The sequence below is a fragment of the Fundulus heteroclitus genome, chromosome 15 (genome assembly GCF_011125445.2).
Source record: "Fundulus heteroclitus isolate FHET01 chromosome 15, MU-UCD_Fhet_4.1, whole genome shotgun sequence".
In the NCBI taxonomy this organism is placed as follows: domain Eukaryota; kingdom Metazoa; phylum Chordata; class Actinopteri; order Cyprinodontiformes; family Fundulidae; genus Fundulus; species Fundulus heteroclitus.
In genome coordinates this window covers 3,041,913-3,062,060 of record NC_046375.1, presented here as the reverse complement: position 1 = coordinate 3,062,060, position 20,148 = coordinate 3,041,913, and the positions used below count along the sequence as shown (strand labels likewise).

The 20,148-nt window shown below is 40.3% G+C and overlaps 1 protein-coding gene across 2 annotated transcripts in view; it reads right to left on the bottom strand.

Annotated features, from left to right (window-relative positions):
* scara5 (scavenger receptor class A, member 5 (putative)) overlaps positions 1-20,148 on the bottom strand; it is a 101,078-nt gene that overhangs the window by 66,193 nt on the left and 14,737 nt on the right. The window lies entirely within an intron of this gene.

Sequence of the window (20,148 nt, the reverse complement as noted above, 5' to 3'; positions counted from 1 at the left end):
TCATTGTTAACTGCCACCACTACCATAACTTGCTCAGTCATGCATGACAATTAAAAAACAACAGAACCATAAATTACCCCACGGCTGACAACTCCATCACCTGACATTAACTTTTGATTTTCTGCTTGGAAATAAAAGTATAAAACTATCTTTGGTAAAAGGTTTTAAATATTTTTACAGTTTCAGCTTTGTAGCAGAGCATTTCTGAGGCTGAACCTGCAGGTCACAAATACAATTACTTTGAAAGAATCACACCAGACTGAGGGTATTTATCAAGGGGTTTTAAAAACAAGTTGCGCCTTAATTTCACTGACTGACACTTTGTTAAAAGACCAAAAACACTAAAGGATATTTTAATTTCAGCTCCAAAATGAGCCGTTGAATGGATCAAATTACGGTCGTAAAGGACATTTAAATAATTTACCACCTACAGGAGGACAGAGCATAAACCATAAACCACAACACAGACAACAAAATAGACTCCGTAGCGGCAAAGAAAATGCATTATTGTTTATTTCTTTGTTTTCCTGGAACCACAAAAAGGAGCATAGTGCTGTAAACTGCAGTTAATGGTATTAAATTAGTAGGATTTACTCATTTTGCTTCACTTTATGGCACTCAGGGCTTGCAATGCTCTAAATATTTTCTAAACTGTTTAAAGGGTCTGTTTTTTAAATCTTTTAATCACTTTCAGGTGTAAATTTGATTGTTGCAGACCTGGTTGTTGCCCTTCTGAATTGCTGTGGTAGATACACTAATAAAATAAATAGATTTTTATAGTTATTTTACATTTGGTAAGTACATTTTTGGTGATTCTGGGGCCTCCAGACTATTTTAAACCGTTTTAAATCGCACGCATCCTCTCCTCAGTGATGGAAAGAGAGAAAACTAACCAACTCCTTTGGAAAACAAGTCAGTATGATGTGAGTGGGAGATGGTGGAGTACGTTTTATGGGAAACATGGTCCTAATTTTGGAAAACCGCAGAGCGCTTTCAGCCCGCCGTCATCTGTTTAGATCTACAACGAGCATCACTTTGGGCAGCATTCTCTGAATGTTTACCGCTCACCCTTACAATAAAGCTAAATGTGAGGAGAAGAGAACAAGCTATTAGGTGTCTAGGTTTGTTGTGCTCACAAGCCACATGTTTGGGATGAGGTCATGAACCCACGTCTATATATCTACGCCTGCAGTCTGCTAACACATAACTGCTGGCGAGAGTTAATGTGAGGTCATGGTCACTCATGCATGACCCAGTTCTGCCTCTGCAGAGCATACATATAATTGCTGCATAACATATCTACATAAATGAATCCTCCGGTTTGTATGAAGAAGAGAAAAAAAATCATCCTGTTTCACTTTCTGGATCTTGCCTGGATCATGTTAAAATATTTTAACCTCTTTTGGTTGGTTTCTGGTGCGTTTTTTCAGGGAGGATCGGCGTAGAGCTTGTGAAGCTGTGTGGAGTTCAGCCAGCTGTAACTCAGCTGCAGGAATGTCTGAATGAAGTGACAGCGGAGAGGGAGGCGGTGGAGTTTGCTTGATTTTTCGAGAGTGGGCTCTTTCTGATGTTGCAGACATCAAAGTGAAGGTCCTGCAGTGAGAGGCCGAGTAACTTCATAGATCCACGTGTTTCTGTCTGTGAAAAATAACTACCTGTTTTTGTTGGCTTTCAAGGTGGACTGAGATAAATGGATAGCCAAACGTCCCTCTAATCAAGTACATCAATGATTCTCCCCGATATTAATTATTTTCTTCTGATTTTAGAAAATAAAACTGATTTAATTCGGATGTGGATGCACAAAACACATTTTAAAATAAAATTAATCCACCTCTATTACAGGTGGGGAAAACTGTGAAATTAGTGAGTATGCATATTATGCTTAGACTTAGACAAACTTTATCATTTTGTACACACAGAATGCATACACAACAAAATTTTGTTGCATACAGCTTACAACAATGTAATGAGATTGCAATTGAAGTAAAATAACATTACAATATAAAGTTAAGCAGTAATAAGACTGTAATAATAAAATGTAAAACGTGTGCAGAAGAATGTTCAACCATGTTTATAGTGCAAAAATAATGGTGCAAAAAAGCATTCATTAGAAAAGTTTAATGTTGGCAGTGCAAAATAATAAAGGTGCAAAAATGCAGTAAACGTTCAGTTGTGTACTTTTAAATTTAAATTGACTATAAAAGTTCAGCAACGTTGGCAGTGCACAATAATGATGCGAAATGGCCATAAGTCAATGGCTAGAAATCATTGTTAATATATATGGAGATAAAAGAAGTTTAATGGAAGCTAAAATACTTTTAAACTCTTGTTTCAGTTGTAAGTTTAATGCTAATGAAAAAATTGCTATTATATACATAAACTACCAATAACTATGGTTGATATTTATTTTTTAGTAAGATGTTGGTGTGAACTTCTTCCTGATGGCTTAATACTTTTCCAGGAGTGACAAAACATCAATGTTAATTCCCATGTAAGGAAACAGGTTTCACACATTTGTTCAGCAATTTGTCAAACATACAAAAGCAAATCTTCTGATTTATGAGAAAACAGACACACCTGCAGACACGAGATATCTTAGAGTTGTCTCTAAAGCAGTGCACTGAAGGGTTTCAGACATACGTTTCTAGTTGCATTCCTCATGTTTCTAGCGTACGTTTTAACACTTTTATGTTGCCATTCAACCAAACTTGTTGGAAACCACAAACAATTTCCCTCTGGGGAACCAACTCTCATAATTTTTGCTTTGTATGACTTCATTGAGCTGCAGGACCACAAATTAACCAGATCAAACCCCTGCAGTGTGTTTGTGTGTGAGCATAGGAGTCTGCTGTCGCTTAATTAGAAAGCTAGTAAAGTAGAAAGAAAGACACAGAGAGGAGTCTTTTGAAAGTCTGCTATTGTGCACAGACATCCCTGGAGCTTTACCTCCCCCTTACCCTCCCCTGGATGGAGATTTATAAAATCTACAAAGTTGTTTATGGAGAGCTGCATCACTGATGCCTGCTGGTTTTATACACACTGCTGTGCCGTGTCTCGTTGCATCTCATGACATTTTTTGGCACGAACCTGAACAAAGTTCTGCATGGTTACAAAAGAAATAACTGTCTGCTGAAATTGATGCATTCATCCGCCTTTTAAAAATGGGATTATTAATTTGACCGGGTTGTTTTCGACGTCTACAGCAGGCAGGACAAACACATAAACTGGTCTTAACTCCCTAAAAGAATCCGATTTAACAAACAATTCTTTCAAGAAGCGATAAACTGATCTAAGGGCAATCTGAATCGCAATTCTTTAGAGACAGTACACATGAAAACATTGATGCAAAAATGGCTTCTGAAGCCATTTTTCTCAGTTATACAAGTTTGCTCAATTATAAGAGCTACATATTTAAAAAAAGATAGCTAGATAGCTAGATAGATAGATAGCTAGATAGATAGATAGCTAGATAGATAGCTAGCTAGCTAGCTAGATAGATAGATACTTCTTTCTCACCCATCGCTCAAGCTCAGGTACTTGTGGAGCAACTGTGGCTTGATGGGTTGGTAAGAGTCTTGAAGGAAGGTTATGGGTTCGATTTCAGCTTCCCCTTGTCACATGATGGGTCAAGGCACCCCAAGCTGCCTATGAATGTGCGTGTTAGTGAGTGCAATTGGGTGAATGTGGCCCTAGTGTACAGTGCTTTGAGTGATCTGTATGAAAAGTGCTATATAAGTTCAGTCCATTTAGGATCTTAGCTGTTCCTAAGAAACTGTGCTCTAAAAAATGTTGACTATTGAGCCACTTAGGGCATCATTCACAATCAGTGGCATAAAAAGTACCTGCTGGTTGTGACGATAACAAAATTAAAGCACACAATGTTTTTAATCCCTTATAGGCTACCATCATTTCACCCTAACATTTTCATATTTTAATACAAACTTTTCTTTTGACAATTGTTAAACAGAGAAGAGTTGCAAATTAAAATAGCATGTTGAGCTCTTGACAAATAAAACATGAAATCTGCAGAACTAAGAGCTAGACTACCCCACAAACAAGAAACCAGGCGCTTTATGGTGATAAACCCATATTTGCTATTTAGAAACATTCCAATGGTTGTTCTGAAAAGAAAAATGAGCAGATCTTTAAAGTGGTGGAGATCTTTCATGTGGATAAAAAGGCTCTTTGTGCAAATTTCTAGCCTTGATATTTACGCTTTGACCCGAATTGGGGTCTGATCCTTGTGGTGCTTTAAAAAGCTGCACCATACTCTAATAAACTCATCTCTGTTTGAAATATACAAATTATCATGTTGGATTTTAAAAACATATTATGTTGCTTTCTAAGATTTTACACATGCATGTAACAAAAGCTAGAAAAAGGATAGTTGATATACTGCCTTTTGAAAACAGCAAAAACATAAAATTATGGATACTAAACCTTGGTTACTATTACTGCAAAGTGTCAAACTTTCTGGAAGATAACAAAACAATTTAGCAGAAGAGAAGAAAAGGTCCAATTAGTCTTGACATGGTAATGGTCCGTGTCTGACTTTCTAAATAAGTTGTCTGCTGACTTTTGGGACCCCTCTTGTCCTGACCTTCTATTCTTTTTTTTCTCTGTGTTTGAGTGTGCGCTCTTACTAAGACGAACTCCCACCAGGAATGCTGGACCATCTCCAGACTCTTTTCTTCAGAAAGAACCATGGCCAAAGCACAGAGACTCATTAGAAAGGGCTTTATGTTCTCAGAGTCACTTTAGGGGCCCCAGGGCAGAGTGTATGTGTGGCATACATCTCTGTAAAATACATGCATGTGTGTGTGTGTGGTTGTGTAAGCTCATATTGTAGGGTTACCTAACTCTAAAGTACATCATTTTGTGAACATTATCACTGAGGTTTCAGCATTTGGAGGACAAAACAAATAAACTGACAAGAACAAGGATTACTAATCCATACTAGTTGTCTTTTTGTTTGTCCACCAAGTGTTTAAACAATAAATCGCCTCAGAGTATTTCTTTTCAGATGTGCAGTGAGCTCGTTTTAAGTAATGTACTGTTGGTGTAGAGCATTTTGTTTTACCTGTGGGCAACATATGTTTGAAATAGGAATTTGGTTCCCTTCTCAAACATGAGCACATGGGCTTAAAAAACAAAACCACTTCTACAGACAAAGCAAAAAAACATGGAAAAAAAAACCTTATTGTTTCCACACTGGTGTTCTATAACACCTTTGAAGTTTGACTTTACGTTGTTAGGAGTGGCACTTTGTGGTGTCACATTTACCCTAAAAAAAGATTTTCTTTGGGCAAACCCATCGTCACACATGTGGTATACATTCAAGACAGTGTTTCCCCCCCATCGCGTTTCATGTAGACAGTGCGCTTTCTTAAATAACCCACAGAGGAGCTTAAGTAATCAAAAGCTTGTGGCTGTTCTGAGAAAAATATCTGATGTCAGTTTTCTCCACCTTGCCGGTGTCAGCCGAACTCAATTTGTTTCTATAGGAGGAAATGTATATACTCCAGCAAAAATATCATCCACGGCTAAAACAAATACAGGTATAATCATCAAGTTTTTGGAACGCACATTTAATGAGGACCTATTGTGCAAAATTCTCTTTTTGCCTATTTTTGTACTTCCATTTGGGTCTCCACTGTCTCTAAAAACAGTCCAAACGCTGAAAAAAACGAACAAAAAAGCAAAAAAAAAAAAAATTTAAAAAAAGGCTACTGATAACCATGTGTCCGTTTGGAAACTTGCTGGTTGCGCAGCAGGCTCCACTTCATCAGCTTCTGGGTCTGACTCCGGGTCAAAGATGTACTGTTGTACCATTGTGCATCTGTTTGTTGCCATTTTCATGTGTATAGAGTACGAGTGTAAATATTGAGTCGGAGGGTACGGCCAGCTACAGTTTATTTGCATGAAAATGACAGAGCCTTAAAACAACTCATTCTGAAAGGAGCTCAAAACAGGCGGAACGTCTCCTCATCTGAGAATGGTTTTGTGCAAAAAATGTAATGAACATGTTTTGTATGGCCATTAGGCTTATCCTCAGTTTTTAAAAGGAAGCACAGTTGGTCTCCTTCAAAAGGAGGAAACTTACATTACATAGGAAACAAAACTCAAGCTTAGTTGATAGCCACGTTATTTTAGATTTTTTTAATTTATTCATCAGCAGCTCACTCTGGTTGCAAAATGTTTCTGAAAGATTATCACATCCTGCAGAGATGGGGTATTAGTTGTTATTTTGGTGTTTTATGCTTTGTTCTTGCTTAATTTGTTACTAAATAAAGCCCTTCACCTATATTTATAATAACAATGGAAGTACAGTACATCACATGTGCCCAGGGGATAAACATGGAAGCAGCTATTAGCATCTCCCAGCGAATTGTGGCTACAATGAAGAAACGTTCAAAATCCAGTGTAACAAAAACTCAAAATAATGTGATTCTAAGAGGGAAAAGGCTGGAATAGCGCTGGGAATACAGTATGAACGTTGGTGTTCATTGAAGCGGAAGCTAAAGCTGCTGAAGCTCAGACTGCAGAGTTGATTGACGTGAGGAAACATTCTTATTAATACTGTGATAATAGCAGTGTTGTAGTACTCGAGTCCGAGACTCGAACTCGAGTCCGAGTCATTAGCTAAATTTAGAGACTCGTGACTTGACTTGGACTTGAGCACTGATGACTTGAACTTGGACTCGGACTCCTACATTCAGATCATTCTGACTCGGAGATTGAGAAAAAGACTCGACTTTTTTTAATATCATTAGGCTATAATTTTAATATGTCATTAGAATATTATTTGGTGTATGATTTTAATATCTAAATGTCGTACCACGCACGTGACGTCACCATCTCATGAGCAACGCCCCTTGCCGCTAAGGAAGGGCAAACAGTGTGAGAGCGCACGTAGCAACCAGCCTTACACATGCAACAGATACAACGATATGACCGACTTTTCAGCTGTTAAACTTTCACAAAAGGATGTCCAGGCGCCCATTTTACTGGTAGAACTGTGGAACAACATACCAACGTTCAGCTCAAACGATGGCTTGAGTGTCGAGGGCTCGGAAAGACGGGCCGAGTTGATAGGAAGGTAAGTCGATGTTTTTCTCCTGCTCTGTGTTCATGGCGTCATCGGCCGTTTTTTTTTTTTTTCTGTTTGTAGTCACCGTCCAGGAATCGGTATAAATTTTCCGGCCCGCCGAACAATTTAGTTCGGTCCGGTGGCCAAATGCATTATCATTATCCAACGGCTGTATCTCCTCGCTGCATCGACCGATCCACACCAGATTTGTTGTGAGTCATGGGGGAACACTGCCGAACGCGTTTGTGTGAATCGCCCGGTGGACGAGCGAGGAAAATGCGTAACAGCATCTGCGGTGGCGGGCGGCCGGCGGTGCGCGAACCCCGCCGGCCGGCCGGAGCCGCGGCGGTGGCCAATAGGCCGGAGTGCGCTTGGCTGCGAGGGCCGATCGACGCCGCTTGCGGCTTTAACATCCTTCATATGCGGCCTATCAGCGTACCTCGAGTCGCTGTTGCACGTTCCATAACAACAATGTTTAAAAACCATGGTTAGGAGACTTCTTTGACTTGGAAAAAGCAGTTGTTTTACCGAGTAAAACCAGGGTAACTACAGCGAAAGAGTTATTAGTGCAATGGAATGTTTCTGCTTCATGTCATACATCACACGTCAATAGTGACTCGACTCGGACTCGACTCGGATGAGTAGTGGACTCGACTCGGACTCGACTCGGATTTTTTTTTTAATGACTTGGACTTGACTCGGACTTGAACACTGGTGACTCGAACCTGGACTCGGACTCGAGGCATAGTGACTTGACTACAACACTGGATAATAGCAATGCTCTTCTTAGCCTCTACAGTCTTAAGTACAAACAACATTATAAATAGATTGATTGGTTCTTACCTTGATGCTGTGTCCCTGTTTCTGTTTATGAACGGGAATTTTCTTTCTCCTTGATGGTCTGATATGAGGCTCTTAAAGTTGCTGTAGATCATTTTATTTAATAAATAACGGCTGGTCTTTGATCACACCGGGCTGCCGCTTTATTGCGAGGGAGTGCAGAGGAGTCAGGCTCAGTCCAGCATTATTTAGTAGTGATTAGTCAGTCACCATCTGGTTTTCTGATAGTTCTCCGGTACTGCCTGTAGATGGCGCCACATCTGTTTATATCAGCTCATCATGCCTGGTGAGGGGTTATATTTAGGCTCAAAAAGGACTATCAAAACATTATCAGGATGGACGCTTCATGTATATAACCTTATTTTATTTTTACTTTTTTATAAGCGTATACCATGGCTATGTACTTTAAGATCGTTGAAGACACCATTTATTTTGTAAAAATTGTTGCATAAGGTTATATTAAGGTTATCTTAAGTGCATAAATGATATATTAATCTAAAATTGTTTCTATTAAAGATGGACAAATTTTATAAAGTTGGCAGCACGAGATTTTGGAAACCGTCTTGGTACGCTGAAATAGGCGTTTTCACTGAAACTAAACTGAGGGGCCGAGCCCAGCTCCTGAAAGTGCTGGCCCCTTGGCTACTGCCAAACACAGACTCATACATTGGCTTGACAGACTCAGAGATACGACTCGTCAGTTCAGAGACCACATTTTTACTGCGGCAGACTCCAGTGGCAGCGCGCCTTTTTTCCGCTGCTTTCATTTGCACTGCTCTTAGTGATGTTTTCTATGAAGCTCTCTACACATACTTCCTGAGCGAATCTGAAGACCATATGAAGTTTGGAGGACTGTAGCTAAAGACTCTGCAGAAATATACCGACTTATGCCCCTCAACATCCCAGCTCTGTCATGTTATATGCCATACCACTTCAAGGTGGAGTTGCTGTTGTTTTCAATCATTGCCGCTTTAGTATACCATTAACAGATAACTTTGGAGCATTTAGCAGCGAGGAATTTTCCCAGTTGGACTTTCCACTAAGCTAAAAGACATTTACATTGCTACAATAGAAAGTATTTTTTGTCTTAGCATTACTGTGAGGTATGGGAGCTGCAGGGAGCAGGAGAGAAAGGACTTAGCACGGGTGGTGAGGACAGCAGATGGGATTGTAGGATGCAATCTACAGGATTTGGACTAAGTTTATGTAGCATGAGTTCAGAGAAAGCCCAGACGCATCTCCTTTGTTTGCCCCTCTCCCATCAGGTAAACGCTTCAGAAGCATCAAATCCAAAACTAACAAACTCAGAAACAACTTTTTTTTTCAAGAGCTGTGAGGTCTATCGACGCCTGCTGAGTGACTGTGGTCCGTCATATGTTACAATCACACCACTATTATTGCCTATTTGCACCCTCTTATTCTCAGGAATATTGAATTGCACATTTCTCTAAATGAAGTCTCAAGATCACTGCACAAAAAAATTACCTCATTACTTGAGATGCATGTAACATGGCTCATATCAATCGCAAAGGGACTGATATTGGAGCTCTAAGACTGATAGAAACTTGCATGCTCTTATGTGTGGAGAAAAAAAGCCTCCTATAAATACTAAATCTGTTGTGCCTGTCTGTCATGTTATCTGTGTACATCCTGGGCCAGTGTCTGCCTCAAAGGTAATTTCACAATGGTAACGTGTGGTGACAATAAAAGATTCTCGATTGTTGAAGTGGGAGGAACCTAAATGTAATGATTTGAATCAGTGACCGGATATTTTTCAGCAATACAGTGTACATATTTTATTAACTGCAATTTGCAAATTTTATTTTTATTTTTGGCCTCTGTTAGCGTAGAAGAAAATTGCAATGATTTAAAAAAAAAACTAGAAGGCCTGCTTTATAAAAAAAAAAGTGTAAAACTTTGATCTGTGATTCACACAAAGAGATAATGCCCATAAACTCAAGAATTATGTTATGTTGAATGTTGGGCACAGGCATGGAAAGAGAACAAAAAGGAGTGAACTAGACCCAGATAAAAACAAAACAAAAAAAAAAAAAAAAATCTGAACCCCATAATCCACAGCATCAAGCTATTTCAATCTGAAAAACTCACAGAGAAAGAAATAGCAATTAGAAGGATTTTATTGATACAATATTTTAAGTCTTTGGCGCTCAGACCTCGGCAGGAACATTAATGCTGAATTATACTTTAATATGCATAAGTAGATGTATGAGAACAGGTATGTTCCCCCCCAGGTCTGAAACTGGTGGTGGAGTGGAGATAGAAGAAGTTTGTTCAGTCCATATGGTGATCTGTTTAAGATAGATGTCCAACTTGATAAACACAGGTTGCATGAACTGTCCATGATGAGCAAGCTTGAAGCGACTGTGGAGAGGAAAAACTCCCCTTTGGGAAGAAACCTCTGGCAGAACCGGGCCCAACATGGTGGTCTTCTGCCGGACCAATAACAGGCGATAGGGAGTGATGAAGACTGAAGGGAGAAAACACTCTGATGGGTTGAGGATGGAGGAACGTCTTGGAAGCTAGATGAACTCGGCTACGATGGTGGAGAAGGGGTTGGGGGTGGGTTGAATCGGACATCTGATTTGAAATCCAACATGCAATCCGTTTGCGCTTGCTGGTTAGCAGGCTGAGACGTGGATTTGAAGTTGCTTTTAAGATGAGCGTGGGATGCTGATTGGCTTCATGGAGGTGCGGTTCGTAGCTGATTGGCTCACATCAGAGGCGTATCGGACTCTGATTGAATGGAGGCAGGCGATGAGTTTCTTCAATTGAACTTGCGCCTTCAGCTTCATTTTCATTACAGCTTCCAAAAAGGAGGAATTTCACATCTGGAATCCCAGTAACGTCACAGAGCTGCAAAACTGTAAAGCGGAGCAGCTTTCTCTCTGTTTTCCTGGAGATCCCCAAGATTCAATGGGGGGGGGGGGGGGGGGGGGGGGGCACACATGCATATGAACCTCTTGATCTCACTGACCGAGTGAAAGACAGCATCTCCAAGGAAACCTTGGACCTGCCACAAAACTGACTTGCCCTATTTGACGCCCTGCTTTCCATCTAAGAGGTTGTGTCTGGGCAGAGCCAATTAGCTCTAAATGAAACAATCTACATATTATTATTATTTATTTATTGTACTTTGTTGTTGTGTTTAACTACTTTAGTGTTAACAGGCCACTGACCCGTGATCAAAGACCACACAGTGGCAGTCTGTGGGATTTTAACCGGGGAACTTGCAGCCTTCCCATTATGTAGGCAGTCTTCTCTAAGGTCACCACTCCACATCAGCCTCCCCTCCCCTCATTGTTTCCTGATAATCAGGTAATGCCCAGATTTGATCATTTTGATCAAAATTACTAACTTTCTAAATAATTGCCTTTGGCTCTTATTAATAGTTAACATTAAGAAATAAATGTCAATAAATAAATAAATAAATAAATAAATAAATGTCTAGTTTACTAGTTGTTGTATCATTGCTGTATTGCCATCAATGTAACATAGAATCAAAACTCCTATTGCTCGTAGTTACTAAAACCTAAGCTTACTTCCATTTCATCCAATTTAGCCTGCAGCTGGAAAAGATTAAGTAAACCAATTTTGATGACAAAAGAGAGATGAAAGTCACTTAACACAAAGGGCCAAAATAGACCAAAGCCGTCTGAAAACACTGGGATTAGCCATTTTCACTTGACAATAACATGTCTCTTACCTATGGTAACACTAAAAGAAACACATTCTTGTTTAAAATCTTCACAGTTTAACGGCAGAATTATTAACTTGCCATCAGGTTTTCCAGCAATTAAAAGGGAAAGGCATTACTAAGCCAAACCTGCAAGCTGTATGTTTTATCCGACTGGAAAACATGACTCTGCTGCATCTAAAGAGGGTTTTAGATTCATGTTTCAGGATCTGCAGCAGCTTTTCCACTCTATAGTAACACTTAATGGTTACAGAGGAAGCATCTAATTAAGCTCTCGAGGTAAAGATCCCGTTTCACTACATCAAAATACAATAATCTTTTTCAACTTGAAGGAATATTATTGATATCATTTAATGCCATCGTGTTTGTCTTAAAACAGCTTTAAAGTGACACAGGTTATGATTTTGTGGTGTATTTTTTGTCAGTAATTTACCATCATTTTGTTTAACCTAGAGGCTTCGGTCCTTCATTGATGTTGTTTAGTCTAAGTTAAGATTTAACCACAACTAAACCCAACTAAATAGGTAAGCCTCTGTTAAACATTTTTGAACTCCCTGGCTGCTGGTTTCTCTGTCCACAAGTTCTGTGTCTACTGTTAACTACGCTGGATTTGTATTTGAACACATTGTGATATCATATAACCTAATTCCACATTAACAAGTTATTTGTGGCAGTGCTTTGACACAGAGGCTCCCAAACGCCTCTTGAACCATTAAACGTGTAATAAAAGAAGAAATCCTGGGTATAAAATCACAGGACCAGACTTCTTTTAATGAGATCCACTGAAACAAACCAGCAAGCAGTTTTGCCCCTGGTGCACAGTCACTGCTAAAAATTAAATTAATATTTTGAAAACACATCAGAGATCAATCTGATTACGAATCCTGCTGGACATCCATACTGACGTGGAATGGATAAGGGGTTAGGAACAAAAGGATGCCTCATCATTTGATGAAAATGATCAAGCCACAGAGGCCTTAATCCAAAGTCACAGATAAAGAGAAACTGAAAAACTGATGAGGCAGGCTGGTCCGATTTACTCAGCACTCATTAGTGTGTCTGGCCCCCATGTGTTTGGACGCATGTCTGACAGTGTCGGGGCTCCTAATGAGATGATGGATGGTGTCCTGGGGTGTCTCCTCCCAGATCCTGACCTGGGCATCACTCAGCTCCGTCAGATGGACCTAAACAAGATGTCCATGAGATGCTGTTCTGGTCAGGGGAGCATGGAGGCCAGTGAATGGTATCAACTCCTCAATACACCAGTAACTGCTTGCATATGCTTATCCCATGAGGCCGTGCATTTTCATGCACCAGAAGGAACCCAGGGCCCCCTATTTAAGCGACACAGTGGAGCCCGGGTCTGAGTCCCAAGCTTGGCAGGGGGCCTTTCTGTGTGGAGTTTTTTATGTTCTGCCAGTGTCTACGTAGGTTTCCTCCAGGCGCTCCGGTTTCCCCAACCACCGGTCAGGTCGGCCATTAGTGGCGCAGCGCTCAGTCGCACTGGCTCAGGCTAACCCTCCATCCCTCTATGTATTCCAAAAAAAAAAAGTAAAAAACAAAGCAACTGGACTTGTTTTCCATAGTTGAAGACGTTTCGCTTCCTCTCCCGGAAGCTTTCTCAATTCAAAAAGTCTGGAGTAATGTGGAGTAACAAGCTTTATACCATTGCCCAACAAAGGCCTTGCAATGGCTTAGATAACATGCAAATTCAATCGAAACAGGTCCACCCCTTAGAAATGGGCGGTCGTTAAAGCAATTAAGCCAGCAGATTGGACCGAAACTGGTCCACTCATCTGTAACGAGGAGTCGTTAGGGTTGTTATTGGCCTGGCTTAAAGGAACAATGTTTTGATCACTCAAATCAGGGTGAGAGTTATCTCGCCCTCATTCGGGTGATCAAAACATTGTTCCTTTTGGAATGACCATGACCTGGATGACTGAGAATCTTCCCCAGCATCCCTCTATGTAATTTCGTTGTATGTATAATGACGAATAAATCCACAAAACCGATCATCAGAACAATATTGCAGGCAGCATAATGTTCACCACAGCTTCTCCAGACCCGTTCATGTCTCTAACATGAGCTCAGAGCGAACCTGCTCTCATCTGTGAATAGAACGGGGCACCGGTGCCAAATCTGCAGATTCTGGTGTTCTCTGGCTAATGCCAGTGGAGGTCCATGGTTCTAGGTAGCTAGAACAGGGCTTTCTAGAGGACGGGCCCTCAGGCCACCCTCATGAAGTCTGTCTCTAATAGTTTGGTCAGACACATTCATGCTGGTGGCCCACTGGAGGGCACTTCCTAGAGCTCTGGCAGCACTCATCCCGTTCCTCCCTACACATAGGAGCATATACCAGTCCTGCTGATGGATTGAGGACCTCTGTTGGCCCAGTTCAGCTCTTCCGGAGTAACTGCCTGTCCTCTGAGATCTCCTCCATGCGCCTAAGTATGTGCTGGGATACACAGCAAAGCTTCTGGCAATGTCAGGTATTGATGTGCCATCCTGGTGGAGCGGGACTGCCTGTGCAACCTCTGTAGGGTCCAGGTATCGCCCCATGCTACCTGTAGTGAAACTGACCCTGGTCGAATGCAAAACTGCTAAAAAACAATCTTACTTTAATTTCTTTAAATTAATTTGTTTAATTTCTTTAAACAATTTTTCTTCCTGCATCTATAAACACAACTAATCGGTAACCTTTGCTTTTTATTTGGGACACTGTCACCAACGTTTGAAATCATGAATACAAAATCTACATTAGCGGTTGCTGTGGCTTTCATGCATTACAGGCTTAATCAATAACAAATCCTTTTTAAAACCCACAGTAAACAGAGTCAGATATAACTTTATAACTAAATAATGAATCTATTCCTGTTTTAGATATCGCATTGTAGGAATTTACCAATTTAATTCATGTTATTAAGCCTGAAATGCATTTGGGACCAAATACCTGCTGCTTTAGGGAAAGTAAAACCAGAAAGACACCACGTCCTAAATATCATTGGTGAGTAAGTTAATTGGGTCAAAACCATATTACCAATGGAGACTATATAGTAATAAGTAAAGTGTTATTTCACTTTCATTTAAAACTTTTCAAGCTTCTAAACAACAAAACAGTCCAACATGAATGGATACATTTACCAGCACCTCAGAGTGATGGAAAGAACATTTTCATTTCAACTACTTAAAACTTGTTACCCACTGAAAACAACTCTTTGAAATACAACAGCTTTGTATTTTGCAATCTATCTGTTACTCAAGAATCTATCACATTTAACTTGAACCAGACCCGACACGAATGTTGAAAGTCAAGCTCCTCGTTTCACTTCCAGAAACTAAAGCTCTGTGGAAAACTTTTAATTAATAAAACTACACACTGAGGTTTGTCAGCCAGAAACAAAAACACAACCATAACGTTCTCCAAGACTTCAGCTGATAAAAGGGAAACGTTGGACATTTTCCCTTGTTTCTGAAGAACCTCAGAAATAAGAATTATCTGCTTTCTACGTGGGAATAAGCCTGCAGAGACGACGGACAGACGTAGCAGCTCTTAACTACACGATGAAAGAAGCCAGAGTCATCTGGTTCTTTCATCTTTTTTATTTTTGCTTTTATGCTTCTCTGTCTATCCTATTCTGCTCATTTCCTGGTCTAAAACTAAGATTTAGGATCAGATGTGCTGATACAGAGGAAACTGCATTATTTGGTTCATAAATACAACAATTCCCAGCATAGCATGAGTCTATAATCTCTAAAAAAATCAAATCAGTGTGTCTGAGTGTCTTATAGACAGTGAGCGCTAAAGGAAGGCCAAGAAGGCAAATCAAAAGCTGGAAAAAGGGAGGATGTGGAAGGCATAGAGCTGAATGTTTCACCTCTGAACACTCGTGGAAGTTGTAGATGTGTTTGTGCATGCACTCATGTGTTTGAATAAGTGTGTGCATGTGTGGCGAGGGGGGCCTCCCGTGCAGCTACTCTGGAGCCACTTAGATTTTGGATGGCCGGTATTTAATTTAAGAAAGGCCTGGCTGGACTGCCTTTCTAAAACAGCCTCACCGAGAAGCCTAGATCCCCGAGCCTGGGAATGCAGTCAGCGTTGCATCCATTTATTGGCATCAACCACATGGTTACTGATGATGACTGCGGCTCTGGGAGAAGAAGACTGAAAAAAGGATTAATGCAAGTGGTTGATTCTTATTGACCAGGAGGTGACATAGTTTTTGTCCAGATTTTTTTCCGCTCTGTCACTATCAGCCTTTCTTTGTCTTTCTTTTATAATGGAAGAACTGACGTTCATAAGGAGGCCACAGCGGGGTTTGCAGTAGGTAACAGCCATGAAGTCTGATTCACCTCCAAAGCTTTTCTCATTCGTTGTTTCATTCCAGGGGTTTTTCAACTCAGCCAAAAAGCGAAGAAAATGCTACGCAGTGTCAGCTCTGAAGACATGGTAATTTATTATAAGACTGAGTGACATGAACTAGCAGCACCTCAAACTAATTTCGATAACCCAATATGTTCAGATTTCCACTGCAGAGTTTCGCTCTTTTTGGGCCAACAACTGAGACGGGATTTTTGCAAGGAAAACGTCTTCCAAGGCGAGCTTTTGGAAATTTAGAAGTTGTTTGGACATCAATGACTAATCTGCCTCCTTTGTTACATGATGTACAAGCCTGGTGGAAAGTTTTCACACTGAGCGTTTCCACATAATGTTATGTTTCAGGCTTGTGTTAACATGGCTTGATTTATTTTTTCTGTCATCAGTCTACAAACAATTCTTCTAAAAACAAAGCAAAACTGTGTTTTTGGAGCTTTTGGAAAAATTGCCAAAATGAAAAACTAAAATGTTCCCATCTTAAGAAAAAACAAAAACAAAGACTTGGCACCTCTTTACTTGTGAGTTTCTTCTCTGGTTCTTGATTGAAACGTTCAAGTTCAATCAGACTGTACTAAATACAGTGGCCTGCAAAAGTAATCACCCCACTTGGCATTTTTCATGTTTTGTTGCCTAACAACCTGGAACTAAAATGAACTGTTTGAGAGTTTGCACCATTTCATTCACAGGACATGCAGAGAACTTTGAAGATGGATTATTTTCTTGTTTTTTTGTTTCAAAGCAAACAACAAATAACAGAAAACTTCAGCATGCACAAGTCAATACTTTCTACTTTTGGCAGAAATCACAGCTGCAAGCGGGTTTGGATCAGTCTCTATGTGCGCACCTCATCTTGCACTTGTGAACTGCAGTCTTCAAGTCTAACCACATATTTTCAATAGACTTGAAGTCTGGACTTTGACCAGGCCATTCCAACATATTAAAATGTGTCCCCTTAAGCCACTTGCTTTAGGAGTATGCCTTCGGTCATTGTCCTGCTTGTCTCAAATCACAGGCAGACTGGAACAGGTTCTGCTCCAGAATATCCCTGTATTTAGTGTTCTTGTTTTGAAAAACATCTCCACAGCATGATGCTGCCACCACCATGTTTCACGGCGGGGATGGCGTTCTTGGGGTGATGGGATGTGTTGGGTTTTCGCCAGACATGCCGTTTTCCTTTGGCGGCCGAAAACTTCGGAAACTCCAGAAACTAATTTCCGTCTCCTCTGACCTGCTTCCATACATTTGAAGGATTTGCTCACGTGCCTTTTGGCAAACTCAAAATGTACGTTTTTATTTCTAACATCATACCATACCAATTTTATATGTAAAGCACTTTAAACACCAGCAGGACCAAAGCGCTGTACACAAGTAATGGCATTTTTCTGGCCGCTCTTCCATAAAGCCCAGCTCTATGGAGCGTACATCTTATTGTGGACAGATCCTCCAGTCTCTGCTCTGCAGCTCCTTCAGGGTTACATTTGGTCTCTGTGCTGCCTCTCTGATTAACGCCCTCCTGGCCCGGTCTGTGAGCTTTGTTGGGCGGCGTTGTCTTGGCAGGTTTGCTGTTGTGGTACCATGTGCTTAGCATTTGGAGCTGGTGAATTTGATTGGCGCTCCAGGAGGACATCAAAGATTTATTTTTATTTTTTTAACAAACCCACCCTGACTTGTACTTCTTAACAACTTTGTCCCTGACTTGTCTGGAGAGCTCATTGGTCTTCATGGTGTGATGCCTCTTCCTGGTGCTGCAGCCTCTGGGGCCTTTCGGAAAAGGTGTGTTTGTACTGACAGATAATGCGACACTTAGATTGCTCTCAGACTTTATTTCACCAATTATGGGACTTTTGAAGGTTCTTGGTTCCACCAGCACTTTTTTTAAGGCTTTATAGCAAAGGTGGTGGATACATTTGCAGATGCTAATTTATAGTTTTTAATTAAAGAAAAACTTTTTTATGTATATATTTTTTCAATTTGATTCATCAACTTAAACTATTATGTACTGATTCATCACATAACATAAAAAACCCCCACTAGTAATACAATTACAAGTTGTAATATAAAAATGAAATAATAAACCGAAGGGGTGAATCCTTTTACAAGTCTTTGTAGATGTTCTCAGATTTCTTTAACAATGTGCAAATTGATTTAAGTTTGATTAAGATTTTCTACAGGATTAAGGTCCACATTAAATTTGTTTTTGTGCATATTTATGTTATCACAAGTTTAATAAATGCTATAAAGTAGCTAATTTCACATCATCACTTTATTTGTGTAACCGTCAGTGTTGTGTCAGCTGAGACTTAAAAACTATCTCAGAGTTCAGCAGATCAGAGCTGAAAAATCTTCACATTGTGAAAATCTTCATTGTGAACTGCGTCGTACATATGTTGACATCAGGTTAAAATCTACAACCAATTTGTCGAATATTTGATCAGCAACACAAACCCTAAAAATTATTCATGCTCTGCTTTTGTAATAGAGGAAAAAGGACACAAAAGGACACATTAAATGATTTTATTCTGTGTTTCAACTTTGTTTGTGACATTGTGTTTTTATCTTTTTTGTACGGTGACCTTGAGGTGTCCAGAAAGGCGCCTTTTAAATAAATGGATTGTTATTACTATTATTATTATTAAAGAAGATATTTCAAACACTTGAACCATTTGTATTACTACTTTTATAAACCATAGAAAATTCAGAAAATATACCAGCATCCATATGCAATACCGGATTGCACAGTTAATTGTTACTCGTTTGCTATCATTGCACATTTAACACTAAACCAGAACTGTGCAGAGTGAGAATAACACAGGCTTTTGTGTTTATCTACATGTCAAATATCACTAAACCCAATTATCAATAAACCCACACCAGTGGCTGACACCATTTGCATTAAAGCAATAGAGAGCTAAGGCAGGACGGCACACTCCTTCAAGATGTGCAGGTCATCCCAACCACACACTGTAGGTCCTTTTTATTTCTCTTGGACAGAGGCTTGATAAACTAAACAGTCATCAGCACTAGGCTTGTTTAATGGATTGATTTTTCTCCAACAGACTGATGTTAATCCAACAGCAAAGACACACTGACTGAGGCACGTATCCAGCATTTGCGAGGAATGCAGCCTTGAAAGGGTTCCATGTGGAGAGGCATGTTAACAAAATGCCCATCGGGGATCAAACTGAGTCAGATTTAAGACCAAGAAACCAAGCGCTTTAGTCTGGCCTTGATATCCCAAAACTGTAAATATGCAAGAACGTGAATGCACCGTCCAGAAAACATTCTTTGCCATAAAATACTCAATGGATCCATGGGTGTGATACGGTACCTTGTAAAAGCAATCAAACCCCTCAGACCGGTTCACAGTGTTAATTTGTAACCACAGACTTAAGTTTATATTAATTGGGTTTACGTAATGTTCAAGGCAAATAAAACTTGGTTTAAAAAAAGTTCTGACATGCATATGTATTCCGCCCACCAGAACCAGCTTTCTCCAAATCTTTTGGGGACGTTCCTCTATCAGATCTGAACATCCAGAGAATGAATTTCTGCCATTTCTATGCAAAATGGCACAAGCTCTCGTCGGAATGGATGAAGAGCATCTAAAACAAGAGTTTTCAAGTCTGGCCACTATTGGGTTTTGGTCTAAACGTTGTCTGGGGCAATCTAATTCTGCTTTGGCTGTATATTTAGACCAAACAACCTGATGGAAGGTAACCTGACAACAGCTAGATGCATGTCTCGCTCCACCTAGCTCCACTCACATACATCTGGGACACCGCCATAGGAATTGCCTTTACTGAAGGCTGGGCCTTATCAAAACTTCTTGCATATGATTGGATAAGCCACTTGTCTGTCATCTTTATCGACGTGCTATTTCAACCACTCACACCGAAGCTAACCCGTGACGCTAACGAGAGCGACGCAGGAAAAAAAACAAAACTTTTTTTTTTGTATGTGTTTGCGGCTCTAGAGGCACGCGTTTTATTGACAGTGAACTGACAGGAAGAGGGGGAAGACAGGCGGCAAAGCGCCGCGGGTCGGAGTCGATCCCGGGCCGACCGCGTTAAGGACTAAAGGCCTCCTAACATAGTTAGCGGTTAGCTAACCGCTAACCGCTCCGGGGCG